This window comes from Mytilus galloprovincialis, chromosome 8, assembly GCF_965363235.1.
Source record: "Mytilus galloprovincialis chromosome 8, xbMytGall1.hap1.1, whole genome shotgun sequence".
In the NCBI taxonomy this organism is placed as follows: Eukaryota; Metazoa; Mollusca; class Bivalvia; order Mytilida; family Mytilidae; genus Mytilus; species Mytilus galloprovincialis.
The window spans coordinates 43,721,599-43,741,898 of NC_134845.1; the positions used below are offsets into that span (position 1 = coordinate 43,721,599).

The window sequence follows — 20,300 nt, forward strand, 5'->3', positions numbered from 1 at the left end:
GTTAATAAACTTTGCATCAGACCATACTGTCTACATATATAGTTGAAAGTGACAGTCTTGTTACATCCAGGCTCCATGTTTTATCATATCTAAGCACAGATTTAAGCAAAAAGAAGCATATCTCCATCTCCCATATCACTTATATGCTTTTTAATATGCAAATGTGGGGAACGGCCTAAATTGACAACCTGTTTTTTTAAGCATGACAATGCTAAAGACCATTTTATCCACATGTGTTATGCTATTTGAAACTTATATTTCCATTGAAAGTACATTTATAACATGTTAAAGTTGTTTTGATACCTTAACAACTTCAGAAAATTGTGGTAAGTGAAAAATATTACATTTTATATAAGGCCTCACTTTATTTGAAAACCTCTATTTTTTGGCACAGGCTCATATAAAATTAACTTCTGGCCATTTTTCATAAGTCTGATACATGAAGTATGCTTTCTGTTGCTTTACATAGATGTTAACTTATACATAGAGACATTAAAAAGTGTTAGTTTTGGTATCTTTTGGTTTTTAGAAGCTCAAATTTGATAGTTGAAATTGTTCTAATTCAACGCCACAATTCAGCACCCAAAGTTCAGATATAAAAAATGCCACATTTTTTTTATTTGGTATCATATGGCTTTGAAACTTTGTAAACTGTTTTATAATATACTAAGCTTGAATCATGCCAAGTTTTATTAGAATTGGTCAAGTTTTAGGCCCCTAATAGGCCCAAGACCACAATTAATGACCCCGCTTTTCGTTGTCCACGAATATAGTTCCTTTTAATTAGAGTGTATTTTTCCTTAATTTTTTTTCTTTCCCTTCCTCACTCATTTCTTAGATTTTTTTGGTGGAAATGAAAGAAGAGAGGTGAAATAAATTTTTGGATGTTGTATTTTAACTTATTTTGATTTGGAATGAGTGATTAGGCCAAGTGCAAAAAGGTAATATTTACAGTTTTCGGAACATCTCTTGACTTGTCAATAGGGGTATGGATGTGTATTGGCTAAATTTGTAAAAGTGATTGCTACAATTTTTCTGAATTTTGGATATATATTTGGACTAGGACTATACATTACACACACAAAAAATTGGACAAAAGTGCATGGTGCAATTTTTTTAATGATGCAAAAGGTTATAAAGAACTGATAGAGGAATTAATTGTGGTCTGTGGCCTAAGAGGTGCATTTCAGCAAATTTTGAATTTTTACTTTGGCATCTTCTCTGAATGATCTATTGGTATTAATTTGTCAAACTACATGAGAAGATTATGATTTTCACTTTCATTTGATAGAATTTTTTTGAAAATGTCACTTTTCAGGTTAAATGCCCAAAATGTAGCTTTTTCACTTTTTTCAATATTTTTTCAAAAACAGCATGCTTAATTTGTCTCTGACAGGTTTTTTCTGATATCTATTTGTGTTTGTGGTATTTATTTCAGTTGTTTAACTTACTTGTGAACTCTGAACACAAAAAAAAGTAGATAAAAACATAAAAAGAGTGCAAAATGGGCTGTTTTAATAGTCTAAGTCTAACGGTCACTATACACAGCAGGTGAAATGTGAAGTTCTATGCACTTAAAAGTTGTATTCCTAAACAGATTGCACTGAATCTATATAAAAAACACTTATTACTGGTTGTTTAACCATTTCTGTTTCACAGATTACCTTTACTTTCTTCTTTTGGATAGCTAGTGGTTAAAATATTGACCTTTTGAGGCTGAAATTTCATTCAGGTTTTAAACAGTAAAGTTAATAAACTTTGCATCAGACCATACTGTCTACATATATAGTTGAAAGTGACAGTCTTGTTACATCCAGGCTCCATGTTTTATCATATCTAAGCACAGATTTAAGCAAAAAGAAGCATATCTCCATCTCCCATATCACTTATATGCTTTTTAATATGCAAATGTGGGGAACGGCCTAAATTGACAACCTGTTTTTTTAAGCATGACAATGCTAAAGACCATTTTATCCACATGTGTTATGCTATTTGAAACTTATATTTCCATTGAAAGTACATTTATAACATGTTAAAGTTGTTTTGATACCTTAACAACTTCAGAAAATTGTGGTAAGTGAAAAATATTACATTTTATATAAGGCCTCACTTTATTTGAAAACCTCTATTTTTTGGCACAGGCTCATATAAAATTAACTTCTGGCCATTTTTCATAAGTCTGATACATGAAGTATGCTTTCTGTTGCTTTACATAGATGTTAACTTATACATAGAGACATTAAAAAGTGTTAGTTTTGGTATCTTTTGGTTTTTAGAAGCTCAAATTTGATAGTTGAAATTGTTCTAATTCAACGCCACAATTCAGCACCCAAAGTTCAGATATAAAAAATGCCACATTTTTTTTATTTGGTATCATATGGCTTTGAAACTTTGTAAACTGTTTTATAATATACTAAGCTTGAATCATGCCAAGTTTTATTAGAATTGGTCAAGTTTTAGGCCCCTAATAGGCCCAAGACCACAATTAATGACCCCGCTTTTCGTTGTCCACGAATATAGTTCCTTTTAATTAGAGTGTATTTTTCCTTAATTTTTTTTCTTTCCCTTCCTCACTCATTTCTTAGATTTTTTTGGTGGAAATGAAAGAAGAGAGGTGAAATAAATTTTTGGATGTTGTATTTTAACTTATTTTGATTTGGAATGAGTGATTAGGCCAAGTGCAAAAAGGTAATATTTACAGTTTTCGGAACATCTCTTGACTTGTCAATAGGGGTATGGATGTGTATTGGCTAAATTTGTAAAAGTGATTGCTACAATTTTTCTGAATTTTGGATATATATTTGGACTAGGACTATACATTACACACACAAAAAATTGGACAAAAGTGCATGGTGCAATTTTTTTAATGATGCAAAAGGTTATAAAGAACTGATAGAGGAATTAATTGTGGTCTGTGGCCTAAGAGGTGCATTTCAGCAAATTTTGAATTTTTACTTTGGCATCTTCTCTGAATGATCTATTGGTATTAATTTGTCAAACTACATGAGAAGATTATGATTTTCACTTTCATTTGATAGAATTTTTTTGAAAATGTCACTTTTCAGGTTAAATGCCCAAAATGTAGCTTTTTCACTTTTTTCAATATTTTTTCAAAAACAGCATGCTTAATTTGTCTCTGACAGGTTTTTTCTGATATCTATTTGTGTTTGTGGTATTTATTTCAGTTGTTTAACTTACTTGTGAACTCTGAACACAAAAAAAAGTAGATAAAAACATAAAAAGAGTGCAAAATGGGCTGTTTTAATAGTCTAAGTCTAACGGTCACTATACACAGCAGGTGAAATGTGAAGTTCTATGCACTTAAAAGTTGTATTCCTAAACAGATTGCACTGAATCTATATAAAAAACACTTATTACTGGTTGTTTAACCATTTCTGTTTCACAGATTACCTTTACTTTCTTCTTTTGGATAGCTAGTGGTTAAAATATTGACCTTTTGAGGCTGAAATTTCATTCAGGTTTTAAACAGTAAAGTTAATAAACTTTGCATCAGACCATACTGTCTACATATATAGTTGAAAGTGACAGTCTTGTTACATCCAGGCTCCATGTTTTATCATATCTAAGCACAGATTTAAGCAAAAAGAAGCATATCTCCATCTCCCATATCACTTATATGCTTTTTAATATGCAAATGTGGGGAACGGCCTAAATTGACAACCTGTTTTTTTAAGCATGACAATGCTAAAGACCATTTTATCCACATGTGTTATGCTATTTGAAACTTATATTTCCATTGAAAGTACATTTATAACATGTTAAAGTTGTTTTGATACCTTAACAACTTCAGAAAATTGTGGTAAGTGAAAAATATTACATTTTATATAAGGCCTCACTTTATTTGAAAACCTCTATTTTTTGGCACAGGCTCATATAAAATTAACTTCTGGCCATTTTTCATAAGTCTGATACATGAAGTATGCTTTCTGTTGCTTTACATAGATGTTAACTTATACATAGAGACATTAAAAAGTGTTAGTTTTGGTATCTTTTGGTTTTTAGAAGCTCAAATTTGATAGTTGAAATTGTTCTAATTCAACGCCACAATTCAGCACCCAAAGTTCAGATATAAAAAATGCCACATTTTTTTTATTTGGTATCATATGGCTTTGAAACTTTGTAAACTGTTTTATAATATACTAAGCTTGAATCATGCCAAGTTTTATTAGAATTGGTCAAGTTTTAGGCCCCTAATAGGCCCAAGACCACAATTAATGACCCCGCTTTTCGTTGTCCACGAATATAGTTCCTTTTAATTAGAGTGTATTTTTCCTTAATTTTTTTTTCTTTCCCTTCCTCACTCATTTCTTAGATTTTTTTGGTGGAAATGAAAGAAGAGAGGTGAAATAAATTTTTGGATGTTGTATTTTAACTTATTTTGATTTGGAATGAGTGATTAGGCCAAGTGCAAAAAGGTAATATTTACAGTTTTCGGAACATCTCTTGACTTGTCAATAGGGGTATGGATGTGTATTGGCTAAATTTGTAAAAGTGATTGCTACAATTTTTCTGAATTTTGGATATATATTTGGACTAGGACTATACATTACACACACAAAAAATTGGACAAAAGTGCATGGTGCAATTTTTTTAATGATGCAAAAGGTTATAAAGAACTGATAGAGGAATTAATTGTGGTCTGTGGCCTGCTCAGATAGTTCATTCATTTGAAAAAAGATGTCTCATCTGACCATCCGGCGTGTTCAAATATGGCGAGGACCATTTTCACTGTGGATAAGCTGTAATTTGGTGTTTCAAAATGAAGTGAGCGGTTGAATATATAATATATTTTCAAAGCAGACAAAGAAATAATCATGCATTAAGAAATGTACATGCAGACAGACCTACGATGATTTGTTTGAAGTAGACTTATGTTTAAAAAAAAAAGGACATTTTCTATCTGTTAAAAACATGATTTGATTACATTTATTAACTTCCAATAAATTATTTAACGGCGAAATTCACGGTAAAATAATTAAACGAGAAATCATCTTTGACATTTCAGCAAAGTCATCCGATAACATGTTTTTGTATAGTTCCGGCTAATCTTTTCTGATTGGCCGACACTCTAGCATATGAATTAGATTAATACGCTGTTGCTAAGGACCTTAGAAACTAGCGATAATTTTCATTCTCACTTTACACGAGTGATATGAAAATTATCACAAAAAAACATCAAAGGAAAAATACAGATAATAGCGATAATTATATTTATTATAGGTTCGCAGACATGTTCGTTTTCAAAAGATGGAGCATATCATTTATATTTCTGCAAGAAAGGATCCTGCTGTCAAGTTACAGGGAATATTTATTGCGTTACCAGATCTAAACACTGCTATGATATGATGTTATTGTAAGCATAGTTATAAGGGGGTAAACAAATAGCACCCATTGTGTATATGATAACCAAAAAATAGTTAAAAAGTACATATCTTCTGTAATATATCATTTTTCACATTTTGTTTTAATCGGGTAAAAGAATTTTTACACCTGATTATATGTACATTATATCTTAAATTTTTGAAAGAATTCTGTTATTAAAAAGCGACGAAAGATATCGAATAGACATTCACGTTCACAAGTCGAAAAAAGGACAACGACATGGCTTAAAAAAACACAGACCAAAAGACAAATATGACTTTTGCTCTTTTCGCTCAAACGTTACTATCCTTTTCATGACATACGCGCTTTTATATATCTTATATAACATTCTTCACATCTTATCATAACTTCTATTACTATATATACATTTATATTTTTTAACATGTGTACATGTATAATAGTTTGTTACGTAAAAATATTCACACATCAAATAACGGACTGACACAAAGTTCGACGCCTTTGGAGTAACGCTTAATGAAGAATTGAACAGACAATATAATAATAATAAAAAAAAAATGATTATTGCTTCAGGCATGTTCCGCGGAAAGTACAGAAACCTACCGATACATTCAGTGGGACTCGTAATACCAGGACAGCATGGCAGTGTTGACGAACTTACAGAGTACCGCAATACCATTGATATCTACCTCTACTGAACCTCCTGTGTTGACGAACTTACAGAGTACCGCAATACCATTGATATCTACCTCTACTGAACCTCCTGTGTTGACGAACTTACAGAGTACCGCAATACCAATGATATCTACCTCTACTGAAACAACTATAGTGGTTAAAAATTACAGGAGTACAACCATAACATCAACACCACCAGTTCCGTTATTTACCACTGTTAAGAAACAAATTCTCTAAGTTGGGATGCTAATGGTAGCAATGGTCTTCTGAATTGGTAAGCGTTGGGTTAGGTAGTTTATAGTTATCACCTTTCAATAATTGAAAATACTTTAGAACATTGAAAACAATAAAATATTTGACAACTTATATACAACGGTGAACGTAAAGTCGACCCTTTTGACGTAATATACTAAATATAATATAGCCATATTTATATAATAATGTTTTTTTTTTTACTTAATAAGTCATCTTAAGGTGGTACCTAACACTGCAGGGAGATAACTTTGTAAAATCAGCAGAACGTTTTAATGATGGTGTGTTCATAAGGGAATATTAAGCATCTCAATGATCACAATAAGTGTTTGTCATACTGCTATATAACCAATGAATTTATCTGAATAAACGGTTGGTTCAAATTTTTTGAAATTTTTATATTTTTGTCAAAGGTTCAAAGTAAATACTTTGTCAAAATTTTAAGAAAATTCAACGAGCCAAATTAAATTTAGTTAAAGTGTTGGGTACCACCTTAAATGTAAGTTAAACCACATTTTCAGTACACTGGCGATTGATGTTTTTATTTTATGAGGTAGTCACTGTCTTTGTTTGACTAATATATCAGTCTACGGATGATGACCTACGGGTAATGAAAGAGGATACATTTTATTCTTGTATGTACATGACTTTTTTGTATGTTAATACATAGCACCGAGCTTAGTTAAGGTGGTAAACCAAACATAGTTTATCGCTAGTGTCCTTGATATATACATTTATATATAAAAAAAATAACCATGGGTTGATACTATCTTCCTTCCGCATGTGGCCCAAGACCACAATTAACCCTTCTTTTCGTTGTTCACGAATATAGTTCCCTTTTGTTATAGTGTATTTCTTCTTTATTTTTTTTCTTTCCCTTTCTCATTCATCTCTTAGCTTTTCTGGGGTGGAAATGAAAGAAGAGAGCTGAAATAAACTTTTGGATGTTTTATTTTAACTGATTTCAATAAGGAAAGAGTGATTAGGCCAGGTGCAAAAATGTTATATTTACACTTTTCGGAACATCTCTTGACTTGCCTATAGGGGTAGGGATGTGTATTGGCCAAATTTGTATGATGTAATGATGCAATTTTTCTGAAAATTGCATATATCTTTGGACTTGTACTGTACATTACACACACACAAAATTAGACAAAAAAAACAATTAAATTCTTTTAAATGCGACAAAACGTTATAAAGAAATGATAGAGAAATTGATTGTGGTCTCGGGCCATGTGTTGAATATTTCTACTATCAGGGGTTTTCCTTTAGTTCTTGCGCAATGCAATGAAGGAATGTAAAGTGTTGTGAAATAAAGCCACTGCATATAGAAAAACACAGTCGGTGAATAAGAGTACGGAGTAACAATTATCCAATAACAGTACTATCGATAAACATTTTCTGACGGATACTATATAGAAAGTTTTGGTAGAAGATCGAATGTATGTTTAAGATTTAATGTTTAATGATAAAACATATTCATGTGACCCGGTGGTTCTCTCCGAGTACTTCGACTTCCTCCACCATAATAACAGACTTCCCGGTGTCCTACACGCTCCTTTGGGCGGTGTTGGGTGGGGATTGTTCTGGTGGTTGGATAATATTGTAAAGGACACATCTTCATTAATCCGTAGGGATTGTACATGGATCCGCTGTACCCTTGCAGTCAATCAAGGGGTGCGTCTAAATTGGCGGAATCTCGAGTACGTACATACATTCATTTAGTAATATATAAACATTCATCTTGTTTTTTTGGTTTTTTTTCAATTTTAAGAACGATATGATGACTTTAATATATCTAGTAAGAGAAGCTCATTCAAGGGCTGCATTCATCATTCAAAAAATATCATTTTACTACATCTTATAACTTTTTCTAAATTTTTTTGCCATTTTTCAATCTTGATGTTTTTTTATAAATTGTTTCCTGACCATCAACCGGATCATCATTACTAAACGACAGCTAAGTTGCCATATAATACGGAAGTTATAAATGTACTTATTCCAAAAGCTTTGTGTATTATTCATTAGTGTATCTATTTTAACAAAAGTAGTGAAAGTATTAGTAGATCTAATTTCTATTTCCGGTCAACCGAACTTCATATACATGCCCCTTTAGAAACATTGTCTCTTTTTTCCTGGATTGTGACATTACTGAATTAAAAAGATATGACTTTTGTATTTAAGGAATGATCATTTAACGTTTTGTAAAGTGTTCTTTATATTGTCTATATATTTTCTTACTCTAATAATGAGAGGGCAATACCTTTTTATGTTAACCTGTTTTGGCCTTTTTCAATGTGTCTGTTATCTGAGATACATTCTAACTGTTAACTGTTTTCAACCCACTGTTTTTACTGTTATTAGCGTTTTTGCATTTGTTGTTAACTGTTTTTTTTTCAAAAATCGAGTTGTTGTTAACATGTTAACGGACCCTCCCTCAATAATGTTAATATATTTTCCCTTTATTTTTTATGATAAGTTACTGTATGTGAATAATTACATGTGACTCATGACATTACGATATTTTTCAAGCAGGTACTCCAAAAGATATCAATCCCTATAACAGTTACATTTTTGTGCATTGCTGTATGTTTCGGAGCTTTACACTATAAAAAGCAGATGAATGCGAGGAAATACAGATATGTTAACAGCTTGAGCACCACTAATCGTCCCAACATTAATGTATAGAACCAGTAACGACTAATTTTATCTAAATAGACATATACAAGTATGAAAAGAATTTGTAACTGTACACTCTTTCCTGCTTACTGACAAGAAACTTGTCAGAAATGTTCATATTTGAAAGAAAAAAATCAATAAAGTTGTATTTTATGGTGCGGATCTAATATTTTAAATAGCTATATACATTTGTAGCTACATGGACCTAAAACTATTTTCTGATTAGTAGTACATTAATTAACATAGAACTTCTAATGAATCTGGTGCCATGGCACACAAATTAAGAAAATAATAGAAATGGTTTATAGATATGAACAATGTATCATAAAAAAAACAATTTCAAGGTTTTTGCCGACCAAAACATATGATGGCCACCGAATTTAAACATAGTTTAACATCCAATTATCCATAGAATAGATAATGGAAAAGAGGAATTCGGCAAAGAGACAACAACCATGACCTCAGAGTTGAAAATATCGCCAAGCCATCAACGGGGGTACATACACATAGCTTCTTTGCTAAAACCATCTCGTATACTTTAAATTCAATCTTGCATTTATGACAGTGAGTTGGTCATATTTACTTATAACGAACCTTCCGTTGACTAACCGAAATAACAAATTACAACTACAGTGGAACAAAGTATAATCCTACGAGAATTTCATACAAACAAGCAGCATCATCAAAACCATCTCGCATATTACAACATAGTTCAGTTACAGTGGCGGATCCAGGGGGTGGGGGTCAGAACCCCCCTTTTTTGGGACGATCAATGCATTTGAATGGGAGCATAAAGTTGGAGCCCCCCCCCCCCCACTTTATTCTGGATTTGGAACTCCCCCTATTTAAAATGGCTGGATCTGCCACTGAGTTAAGATTATGGATGAATTTTGTTCCTCTACTAATTTGGAATTGTTGTGCCTTTACAAATTCAAATACAAAGATGCTTGCAGTTTTAGAGCATAAATCAACAATTGATTTGTTGCATATTTTTCTTGTCGGGGCCTTTTATAACCGATACTACGGTATGGGTTTCTCTCATTGTCGAAGGCTGCATGATAGCCTTTAATTACTTGCATCCACTTGCAAAAAATTTTGATCTTTGGTGAATAGTTGCATCCCATTGGCAATCATACCACATCTCGTTACTTTTTTAAAGTACTAGTAACGTTTTTGAAATTTGTACGAGTATAGTTTACTCAATAAAACATTATGATTAATGAATGGTTTTACCAAATATTAAATAAATGACAAAATTATATATGAACGTGTTTTACGCTACTTATATTAAACCCTAATGGCTTTAATTGTGGAACATAGTATAGAATGTAACCCTCCGAGAAATACATAGAAAAAGCTGAGACAACAAATGATATGACACAACCATATATCAACTTTTGAGCGAAAAATAAACACATCACACAACATACTACTAGTAAAATTATTATCCATACTGATCTGTGTCCATACCTTACACATTGCCATATAAATAATTTCTTTATTGTAAAGGTTCTTTATGCGTGTTCGATAACTCGTTTTGGACTTTGAGCATAATAAAAAAACAAACAATAAATGGGTCTTTGCTATAGGAGTTGTCAAGTACGTGTTTTCATATGATTGTAACAAAAAAAAACAAAGAGATACCCATCAAAAACAAATACCTAATGTGTAATTTGAATACATATTTAGAAAGAAAGCTACATTTTAACATGTATTTTAATCTACACGCTGTTAATAAATGTTCTAAAATATCTGAAAGTTAACTTCGGCATTATGTAGACAGGAAGTAAGATACATGTTTCTATATCGCATGAAATGAACTGAATATCACCACCATACTGAGCTAAATAAGTTTCGTCTTTTGTCAACCCACTTGCTCGATCTGTCCTAAAAATGTAAAAAAAAACAATTATATATACTAGTTAAAACAAGTAGGTTTACAACGTCTCCCAACTACTATAGCTCACTGTGTTTGGGTTGAATTGCCAATACACCTGTTTTGCATGTACTGTGCGTATAATTTTGTTTTACTACAAACGAGACGGCACATATGACGGTGCACCATTATATTAGTTCACGAGATTACCATAAGCTTTCATATAACTAGACAGTAGCTAGTGTTTTCTCAAAATAAAGTCATGATTAAGAACAAAATGATTTTTGTTTTGTTTTAAAAATACGACATAATAATTAGACATCTCGACGAAAAGACAACTAAAAAGTCTACAAATTACCAAGGTTCTCTAGAAAGGTAAGTCTATTTGTAAATTTTCGGGTCTGTACCAGTCAGTGAAAACATGTATTGAAAATGTTTCCTCTGCTTCATTTTCAAATTCATTTTTAGATTTTAAGATTTTAAAAATTCCACGCTTCCACCTCAGGAATGAAAAATGGTTCATGCAATAGATCAGAAAATCAATAAAGTTTATTGATATGATATATTCCAAGTAACTTGAATTAAAGCAATTCAAAAGGGGAACACTTTTATTCTGAACTTTATCTCAAAGTCACAAATAGGCCATCAATTCACAGAATGGGTCACAACTTACTGCAAGTTTTCGACGACTCATAGTTAAGTCCTTATTACACATTATGCACAAGATATGTGAAAACATTATAAAATGATTACATACAAAGCTGTTATATGTGAAATGTACGTAGGTTTTATCCTCAAAAGAATGCAGAGGTGCATTCAGGTTTACCTTTTAAAAAAGTTTATTCGTCTGTCTGTCCGTATGTTTGTTCGTACATGTACGTGCCGAAATTGGGTTTCGTTCTCTAGTTTTGCCGCAACCAAATATTCTGAAACTTATTTACAATAATCATTATCAACAAACACATGTTAAGTTTGACTTTGGGTTGTGTCATTTCTATCGTTCTTTAGTTATATCCCCTAATAAATGGAAAAGGATTGAATTTGCTATTTCATCTTAACCCTTTCAGTGCCAGGAAAAAATCCGCAACCTTCCGTTTACTGTCAAGCTTGTTTTTTTCTAAAGTACACAAGAATATTTGCCGTCAGTGACGTTAACAATAACGTCGCGTCATGAGATTTTGAGTAAAAGGGTACGACGTCTTTCAGTGATTGATTGACAATTTTGAGACCTCTTGCTTCTCTATGCGTAGAAATATTATTTTCTTTTTCGGTAATACTTTTATGAAAAATTATTTTTAAAAATCCCATGGGTAAAAGTAAGTTTAGGGAGACGGATTTATATAAGAATTTTCACACTTGTTTCCGAATCACTTATTTGAACTTTATGTAACATTGTAATATATATATCATGTATTTTTTTTCATTCATAAATACTGTTTAAACTAAAAGTAAGTTTCGTTTTTTTTTAGTTGAAAGATGGTTCCATAGTGTTCAAATAAACAGTGGATAGTTGTTTCATTGGCAATCATTACACTGGTATTTCCTTATTTTTATAATTTATACTGTTACAAAATTGAACAACTTTCGGAGAGTTTTTGAAAACAGAAAAATTATAGTTTAAATACGCACTTTCTTTATCAAGATACCAGTACTGTGCCTTAAATGTTCCAAAGTTAGGAGAAGAAAAAATGATTGCAAACACGAAGAGTAATCTTTGCAATTAAAAAAATTACAAATTAATGATTGAAAAGGGATACGTTGTTGAAACTGAAACTAGTCTCCCTTTTTCTCCGCCTTCTTTTTTCTTTTCCAAACAATTTATAAAATCATCGATGAGAAAGGTTCGAAACTACTAGTATTAAGACATTACTACATAAAAAACAATTGGAAAAAGTAGAACTTGCCTCTATACACCGGCTTAAAACAAATAAAACCAGCAACAAGCATTGTGTAAATGTATGGGTCCATTTGCAAGCACAGTTACTTTCATGTATAATGCAGACATAGACAATTGACAATTTTCCACTTGAGTTGATGTGTTTCTTTTGTTGTGGAGTATAATTATTTTCTGCCTGTAATTTTACTATTTGTCAAATTCGTTCAACTTTGGGACTAATAAAAAAACATTTTCTGAAAGTACATTATTTACTTTGTCTTGAATATATTTTGCTCGTTCGAATAATAAATTGATGTTCAAATTGGCAAGATATCCGAACAAAATGCCCAGTGAATTAGGCACGGAATCAGGCATAGAACCGGCTAATTTTCAAAATGATTAAGAACCGCCTGCAAACGAAAAGCAACTCATCTTTTATTTAAACGACCTTCAAAAATAATCTCCGGAAGACTTCACCTCAGTAGGTAAAATTCCGGTCCAAAGCCCGGACGAAGGAGACAAGAGAAAAAAACATTTACGAAGTAGTTGATATATCAAAAATATATAAAAAAAAAAAAAATACATTCAAAATATTGGCGAAATTAGATGAATATTTTTGTTTTCGCAAATAGTACCTATATTTTTTCAATGGACTGGCGCAGAAGTAGCATTGGCACAATTAAGTTCATTTTTGGTGCAATAAGATATCACCCGATTCAATGTTTGACGTCATGTAAAAATATATCGGTTGACGTCATATTCCTCGTGAATCAAATATGGCCGACTCATGTGATTCAGAGCAGTTTTCAGACGGGGAGAGTGATGATGATTTTGAAGTTTTAAGTGGTAGCTCAGAATCTGAAGATGAGATGAATGATGTTCCAATGAATGAAGGGGGATAGGACATTTATCGGGACTCCGGGATCGGGTGTTTTTAAGCTCGGGATTTCGGGATTTACCCTTTCGGGATCCGGGAATTCTTTTTTTCGAATTTCGGGACGTCGGGATTTACTTTATTTAAATTCGGGACCTCGGGATTTCGTGTTTTTAAGCCGGGGATTTCTGGATCAGGACCCCTCCTATCCCCCCTCATGAATGCCAATCCTTGGTTTCGAGTTAGACCTCCGGAGATTGACTATTTACACGACCAAAGATTTGTAGAAAACAGTGGCCCTCAGAATGTCCCTGCTGCCGACGCTAAACCTATTGACTACTTCTTGCTGTTTCTGACACTTGATTTTCTACGACACATTGTCAGAGAGACAAACAGGTACATTTACAACTTACTGTTGCGTTATACTTGAAAATAGTCATAAATTTACTCAGTACGATATATTAATGCACAGGTTGCGATTATGAAGACATTTGCCTTTGTTTTTTCTTACCTTTGCCCAGTCGTTTCAACACATAATATATTATAAATAAATTAATAAAATAAATAAATAAACTAAAGATTTAGGGATTGACCCTTTCGGGATCCGGGATTTTTTTATTCGAATTTCGGGACCTCGGGATCTCAAGTTTTTAAGTGCGGGATTTCGGGATTACGTTTTTTTAAGCCCGGGATTTCGGGATCAGGACCCCTCCTATCCCCCCACAACAATAACTGGTCGGATGGGACATGTCTTCCTGCGCAATGTAAACTTCTGAACTAGTACAAAGCAGAGGATTTTTTTTACGTTAGTATGAGTATGTTCTCGTTCTAAATATACACATTAATTTGTCGCTGGACGTTTAACAAAAAAGCACTAAAAATTACCTAATGGGCTACGAGCATTCGTGAATTAATAATTTATTAAGTCACGCGTTGAGAATGTTAACATGTTTTAATTCTAAGATTATTTTTTACTATTTGTATATTTCATATTGTCACGGCCAGGAACCATGTACCATACGCCGAATATCTATGAAAAATTATTGTACGCACAAGAGCCTGTAGAGGTCTTAATGAAAAACAAACAGCCAGGCTGTTTACAGTTCTTATATTTATTTTTTTTACACAAAGAGTCGTAATGCTCATAGTTGATAAAGAATATGTATTTTTATACATAAATATTGTTGTAGTTATAGAAATTCATAGTAACATCGGTTTTGTTACAAACGTTATAACGTTTAGAGATGTGTATTGTAATTTTATACACATCTATGACATTGTCATTCTTTGGAATGTGACGTAAACAAACACGGTCTAGAACAAGGTAGATAATCTGGATGCAATAATCGTCGTTCTCGGCGTACACAAGTCTTACCAGCTTAAATGAATAGTCCATAGAACACACATAATCCAAGGAATAACTTCATAACAATTTTAATAGAATGTGAGAGCTGAATATACAAATATGCGGTCTAGAGTTGATAACAAACTGACGTTGTTCCAATCGAAATCTAGACGGCACAATATTCATGGCTGTTTCATGCGGCTGATCACTTAGAAAACTCGTATCATAATAAACGAGACATGCTTAAATTCCTCTCCATGTCTAGAATATAATTATACAAATTTCCCGACGATGTTAATACGGAATAAAGAGATATTTACAAAAGTCTGTTCAGGTAGGAAACGGAAGTATGACGTTTCCCGTAGAAACCAGTTTCTGATTGGCTGATTGGTTGTTGAGGTAACCATAGGGGACCTCGTGAGAAGCACGAGGATATTGCACGTAAATATTATTATATGCCAGCTATGCTGGCACTTATGGTAGAAGCATCGTTTTGGGACAAAGAACGATAACTCTTGCTAGACGACCCCAATCGGAACAACTCGGCCTTTCTGGTTGCACGAAGAAATAACCTCGTATGCATTAGGCGGAGGAATCATTGTCCGGAAAATTTTCCGATTCGATTCAAAATTATATTTTTTCGACTGGACTGGTACATTTTTTTTACCACTACTGATTTAACTTGCTCCTGTCCGGAAAATTTTCCGATCCGATTGAATTTTATATTTTTTCGACTGGAATGGTACAAATTTTTTACCATTACTTATTTACTTTGCCCCTTCTTTCGCGCCAAAATATTTGGCAGAGTTAAAGTTCTTGATTACTGTGATATGTAACCAAATTATAGCGCCACCTGGAGGATAGAACTTCTTTGTGTCGCGGATCACTGCAATTCCGGCCAACAATTTAAGAAGAATTTCTCCGTAGTGCATACGAGGCTATTGTACTGCGTAGCGAGAATGGCCGAGTAGTTACGATTGAGACGACCCATCTGAAAAGTTTCGTCACTCTCGTTAAATCTCGTACGATTATTTTTTATTAATGGCTGCCAAAATTCTCGTTTAATCGCGATCTTGTAAAAACAGGCAGAACGGAACAAATTCGATGTTAAATACGACATGAATTTCTATTTGTTTGCAAAAACAAGAATTCAGAAATGTTGGCTACTTATGTAGCTTATTTAAATTTTATTGTACCACGGAAATTACCGAAGTAATGACAACAACATCCGACGCCATGTTTCGTCTGCTTCAACATTCCATTATCAGTGAGGTCAAAGCAAATTAACTGTCCTAAATAATCACAGGTACTTCATTCAAAAGTCACAAAATCATAGTTAACGAAAACATATTTAGCGTAAAAGTTCCGTCCAGCCATGGGAACACAGAAAAAAACTCTGCAAGCAATATATTTCGCATTTCTTTTTACAAATTGACCATGTCGGGCATGCGGGGTAAACTCCGGTGCACTGGTTGACCATGACTCCTTATGTTCATCTGCCACATATCATTATTCCCCACACCAAGGAACAGTGATAATTATACAGTTGAATGTGATCACGGTTATTCATGTAGTCAATGGCGAATCCAGCATTTTTCATAAAAAGGGGGGGGTGGGTCTGACGGTGCGCTCCAGTCATGCTTCAGTTATTCCCTATATAATCATCATTTTTTCCCTAAAGAAAAGGGTCTCCCTCTGGATCCTTTGGTAGTCCACAGACTAATTCAAAACTTAACAAAAGTTAAAACATTCAAATAATTCACAATCTTCTTATTCTGTACTTTCTAAATGGCAAACTCTCAAGACACCTTTTCATTGATTATGTCAAACCTTATACAGTCCCAGGAAATGGAAACTGTTTTGTTTTCTCTCTCTAAGTTTAATCATAAAAGGAGACTTGAGTCTGAGTAGTACATTTAGAACTGACTACTGTATATATTGTATGCTTCAATATTGTCCAAAATTGGATTTTATGGGAAGATGGAGTTATTATGATAACCCATGAGAATAAACCATGATGTGTATATAGGGCATGTTACTTGGAAGAATGTGGGCTACATCCTTTAAAATTCAAGCTGCAGCAGTCGCCTGCATATTTTATGCATCAGTTTATCCCTGATCAAAACATGTTCACTCTACCAAGTACTTTATGACTATATCACTATCAGGTTCACATTTCAACCTATTTAGCAATACACACTTATGATATAACATCACAGTACAAAAATTGTACTCAGTAACCAAATTGCACCTATTCAACAAAAAATACCTGCAAAAAACTTACAAGTTTTGTTTCACCATGTGAAATTATCTTATTATCATCTTTTTACTCTGGTACATTAATTAATAAGTGATAGATTTCTCTTCGAAGAAATTTAAAGGTCTGAGTGACTATAAACTATACAGAGAACAATACCTGTTGTATTTGTTCAATGGGACAAAAGAACTGCAAAAAGTTTAAATGGACAGGTAACTACCAGGTGAATCTATGGAAAGGTTCAATTGGGTTCCAATAAAATGAGCAAATTAAATGTGTTACCTTGAACATCCTTTTCTTCCAAAAATAATAGTTACAGCATGAAATAAAACAAAATCTCTTTTTATATCCCAGTTTAAAGGATTTGAAATTAACCATACATGTAAAGATGTATGGAATTTGGGTTCCTGTCTCATTACAGGATCATGGATTGTTTGGATGTTATTTCAAACTAATTTTTCAATGACTGTACATGGACTCAAAATTAAATTGGTATAACTCTATTGTAAACAAGGGAAGTCTACAAAATAAGCACAGAATAAACTTTGTCTGGTACAAAAAAGTTTGTTAAAAAAAACTGACAATTTAGGTAAAATTAGGGTATTCTCTTGTAGCAAATTTATTTTCATGACAAAAAAAAAGAAGTGCAAACCTAAAGGCAATAAAATGCTTTGCCATGCACAGCCTGATACGACTGCAGATGTATATTGAGCATATAAATAACACCATTTTTTTTTATGTCAGTTGAAATCAAACATATTTTAATTTTAGATCCTTTAGATCAATATGGACTAATTTGAAAACAGGCACAGGTAGACCCACATATTTCTATTCAGCAGAAGTCTCGAACTACATGTACATATCTCCTTAATTCCATATGATAGTAAGTCCTACTAACTATTGAAAATGTGTACATTTAATTTTTTTCTAGCTCCTCTCGTGTGAAAGCAGAACCTTTTTGGTCACTATTTATGTGTTGCGTCTAAATAAGAATTGTAACACTTTATAGTGACTGAACAGGTTAAACAAATACTTCTTAGGAAACAGAAAAAGAAGACAACTTGAAACAGCACAGCCATGCCAGTATATGTATGTATAAAACTCAGATCAGAATAGCATAGACAATGTGTTAGTTCTATGTCCTTGTGAATTTATTGTGAGGAAAGTTATCAATAATTCTGCAGATAATGAAATTTATTCAAGTGTTTTGTACATTGCTGTTAAAATTTTCACACAATCAGTGAAACATTCAAACAAGCTAAACTGAATTTTTATTACTGAAAGTTTCAAACATTGACAAATGTTTTATTTGCCAAATAACTCATGTGTTTCTGTGAGAGAAAAAAAATCATGTTCAATTTTTGGAATTAAAGGGAAAGATGATCCTTTTCTCGCTCTGGTGCATGTCAATTGTGAATATATACTTACGGTTACCAAATATATTTTCTTTATCATGATACTCACATCAACATTATCAAGAAGTACATGTACATCATAGGAAAAATGCACAGACTACAGATAAAATGTTTAAAACACCATATTTTGAGTGCATCTCCTGCCAAATCTGTACTAGATGAGTATAATTGATGTAAATAAGGTAATTTTTGGAAGAAAAACCCAATATATAAAAATAAAAATACCTCCAATAATGTACTATAACCCCAAAATCAATTCTTATCTTCCTTTTGAGTTTTGTGTATGAACCTCCTGGTAAAATTTCATGGAATTCCATTTACTTAACTCAAGTTATTGTCTGAAACCAAATGTTTTTTTTTTAACATGCTTGTATTTCCCATTTCCATTCTCAATTTTTTTTTGCTATCATATAAGAACTTGAAAAGTAAGCTACATTATGTACATGTAACAAAAAAAATATATGCAAGAAATGACATAAAACTGACTCTGAATTAAATAGTACATGTCAGATATTGATGTAGAACTCACAAACTGAAGATGATCAGAAATACAAATGTTTTTATTCGAGTCAGATTTTTTTTTACCGAAGCCCTTCAGCGCTATCATTTAAAATTATTTAGTCAAAATTTAACACTAGTATTAAGGTTTATCATAACAAATTGGCAAATACAGTCTTATTATCACCTAAAAAATACTGTGTACAGACTGACATGTGCGGTTTGGGAAGTTTTTATGTTTTTAGATATATAAAAGTTAAATTTAATTTGCATATCTGAAAGATAAAATCATTTTTGGCAAAGATCTGGATTCAAAATATTTTTTTGTCCTATGCTTTTTTATTCATCAATTTGGGAATCAGAATATTTTTTTCAAGAAAAATAGCATTTTCCATCTGAACTTATAATTTTATTTTAGATATAAACAAAACGTTATTGTAGCCTTGGACATTCGTTCTGAACATGCATGAAATATTTGCCACTGAACGTTAAACCACCAACAACCAATCAATATCTAGGACATTATAAAGCTGGCATTTAAGGTAGCGCCTTCCTCATATTAAAACATCATGCACAGACTGTGTTAAGCAGTCTGGCTTCAAGGCTCAAGGCAGTCTGGCTTCAAGACTCAAGGCGGAAGCTAAAAATAAAAAGAACTGCTAGGCGGAAGGCAAGAGCAGTTTTAATTAATTGTCTAAAAGAGAAACAAGGAAAGGTTTCTATAGACTGAATATTTCTGAAAGAGAAATTAATTTAATATACAAAGAGGGTGTCTTTTACTTACACTTAGTTAAGTAATAAATTGTGAACGGTGTTCGTACATAACAATTAAGGTTCAGAAGTACAAAAGTTGAATTTAAATATAAATTCAGCTAAAAGCAAATAAAGTATTATTTAAGGAAAAATATATGTATATTTATTTCCTATAGAAAATTCCTGAATATAAAGGAATTTAGTTACTTGTCCGAGTTAAAGCAACAGTATAAATTATTATCGTACAAATAAATAACGTATCGAGTTAGATACGTTATAAATTGTATAGAGTTGTAATATAGAATATTACTACGTCATAGCAACCGTCAGTTAAAGAAAGAAGACTGTCCGTTATTTCCATATCTATATAAAGGTTCCGAGTATTTTTTTCGCAGAAAAATACATTGTGCAAGAGGATCAGGCAGCTACCCAGAAATAT

At 32.5% G+C, this 20,300-nt stretch overlaps 1 long non-coding RNA gene across 1 annotated transcript in view; it reads right to left on the bottom strand.

The window, feature by feature from the left end:
- Positions 1–10,636: 10,636 nt before the first annotated feature.
- Positions 10,637–20,300, bottom strand: part of LOC143043306 (uncharacterized) — a 41,172-nt gene continuing 31,508 nt past the window's right edge. Inside the window, exon 5 of the long non-coding RNA XR_012968303.1 lies at positions 10,637–10,854. This is a non-coding gene — a long non-coding RNA (uncharacterized LOC143043306). The remainder of the gene's footprint in view (positions 10,855–20,300) is intronic.